At 39.9% G+C, this 2626-nt stretch overlaps 1 long non-coding RNA gene across 1 annotated transcript; it reads right to left on the bottom strand.

Annotated features, from left to right (window-relative positions):
• Window positions 1–1603: 1603 nt before the first annotated feature.
• LOC119082258 lies at window positions 1604–2216 on the bottom strand. Its single transcript, XR_005088606.1, has 3 exons — window positions 2142–2216; window positions 1992–2073; window positions 1604–1862 (listed from the first exon to the last, which is right to left on the bottom strand). It is a non-coding gene; the product is annotated as an uncharacterized LOC119082258 (long non-coding RNA).
• Window positions 2217–2626: the final 410 nt, after the last annotated feature.

Genomic DNA, 2626 nt, shown 5'->3' with positions numbered 1-2626 from the left:
TTAACGAACGACAATCGAGTCGACTTAAGAAAAACTCTGTTGAGAGTTCTAAGTGAACTAATATGACTGAACGAATCATTTTTATAGTCATTTTAAATTCGTCGGATTAATTCGGTCTTTGATTTCAAATACCCGCCCAAACCCGGCCCAACCCGAAATTCATTTTTTGAAACCCGACTCAGAGCCAACCCGAACTACTCACAACCCGCCCGCCCAAAACCCGACGGGCCGGGTCGGGTTTGCGGGTTACCCGAATCTTCGGGTCAACCCGCTCATCCCTAGTCAAAACTGTTATACGCAACAAAAGAACTGATATAATTATACGTGACGCATTATGCGCCTCGAAATTCTAGAATTACACAAGTGGCAAAAGTTCGAGAGATTTTTTTTTTCGCCATTCGTCCTCACTTAACCCAGGGAATTCAGTTCCCACAATAAATCCCTGTTCAGTTCGTCAACGGGAGAACACTTACTGACATTTTGCTTTCGTGCAAACAAAGGCACATCGACTTCGATTTCGATTGTTTAAACGAAAGTACAGAACCAACATTTTCGATTGCTGAAAAAATATTTTTTTCAAAAAGTTCTTATCATCGGTGATTTTTGCAGAACATGTTAAACTTCGATTTAATTGCAAAGTAAGGCTTACCGACTTGTTTGTAAGATAACCTAACAATTTCTTTGTCGTTTGTATCTCCTTTGAGTGCAAACTGTAGACGCTGTTAACGTAATAAAGTTGGTTTGAGTTCTGGATATTCCGGAGAGGGATTCTTCTGAAAAACAGAAGACCGAAATCGGAAGCCTTTTCTATTGGAATTTTTTATATGTGCCCAGTAAGGTATTCGACCCCAGAAGCCAAAACCATTTTTAGAAAAATTCTTCGAAGTTTGTGTGGCTGGTAAGAGGTCATCAAATACAGAAAACATGCCCTTTTCTTACAAAAATTTCTCCAGTTACACGAGCCGTACAGGGTCGTGTGGGGAGTCATTAGAAAGTTAATTGTATGTACTTCCGGGGCAAATAGGGTCTTATTGGGTTTAAAATTCATCCACACTGAGATATGTACGGTTGAAGTTTTCAACCGAAAAAAGACTGAAAACTCACTTTTTTCTTACAGAAATTTATCGAGGTACACGAAATGTTCATGGTCGTGTGGGGTGTCATTAGAAAGGTAATTTTATGTACTTTCAGGGCAAATAGGGAATATTGGGGCTTGGAAGCATATACGACGAATTATAAGAAGTTGAAATGTTTCAGTGCTTATATTGAATCGCAGATGCTACCAAACTTCCGTAAGCTCTACTTTCCCTGAAAGTACATGCAAGTATAAAGTATAAAGTATATGGGTCACTGACTGAGAGATCGAGGCTGGATTGGAACTAGAAAAAATCAAAGCTTTGGAAGAGGCGTTGTTATCAGGCGAAGACGACGATAACATCAACAAGGCTACTCGGATGACGTCACAAACATATGTGAATACACTAGGCGAGTTTGAAAACTACAAAAACTGACCTGATCCACAAAATGTATCTCGATCAGGATCAACAAGACATAATAATGCATAATTAATGGATGCACTTACCGTCTGGTTCACATGAACCATCAGGAAAACACCTAAAGTTTAAACAACATCGGCTGCCACAGTCATCGTTTGACACGCACGCATCGTTTGACTCGCGCTCATAGTTTGACTCGCGCTCATAGTTTGATCCGCGGCGGCATCCACTCAGTGGATCACCGTAGTATCCATTTATTTATTTATTAATAACCGTAGTATCCATTAAGGCACGAGCATGCTTTAGCACTGCCACGAACTTTGCATTTTGTATTGCTCCCGCATGGGTTTGGTTGACATTCCATTTCTACGAAAAAAAAAACGTTACAGCTCTCCAGACGCATAACGACGACCGAGAATGCACACAATTTGTTTTGTTTTTTTCAACTTGAATTAGTCAACGAAAAAAATACAACGTAGCGCTGGTTTCACAAACCTGATTCCACTTGCGTACATCTAACAAATGGATCTCCTGTATAGTTGGGTGGACATAGGCAATTTGGGGTGTGGCGGATTGTCTGAATAATACGAAAAAATTTACTCGAATACCTTCTGGCCTAACTCACCAATCGTTTTTGATGCTAACTGTACATTCTGCAACAACGCCACATGTTCCCCGGCAAGGATCAGCGCATCGAGCATTAATGCATGCTAAATGATCGTCACAGTCGACATTTATTGTGCAGTTGTTTCCATTGCTTTGACCTACAATTACATGATTTCGTTTGTGATTGCTTTAAAAGCGTTTCCTCAGTGAATTTCGATCCTATTCGCCCGCCCGTTTGAATAGTGTGTAGATCGGGCGAAAGTTGAAATACGTTGTGTTTACCTCGGCGAAAAAGTTGGAAAATGCGAATTGTTTTTCCCTACTTTTTTTATCATTGAACAAATAACTATTCCATACCTAATGCTAGATGAACTGTTGCTAGCATACATGCTATCACCAATATTGTTGATGATGGATTCTGAAATGAAAACGATAAATCTTTATTAATCAGTCAGAAACCCTTCACGGTTTAAGGGTTTTTCGAACAGCTTTCAGTCCTTTTAAAAGTTTTTGGGTTGATCGAC

Source organism: Bradysia coprophila, unplaced genomic scaffold (genome assembly GCF_014529535.1).
Source record: "Bradysia coprophila strain Holo2 unplaced genomic scaffold, BU_Bcop_v1 contig_412, whole genome shotgun sequence".
NCBI classification, from domain to species: Eukaryota; Metazoa; Arthropoda; class Insecta; order Diptera; family Sciaridae; genus Bradysia; species Bradysia coprophila.
This window is presented reverse-complemented; position numbering and strand designations above follow the sequence as displayed.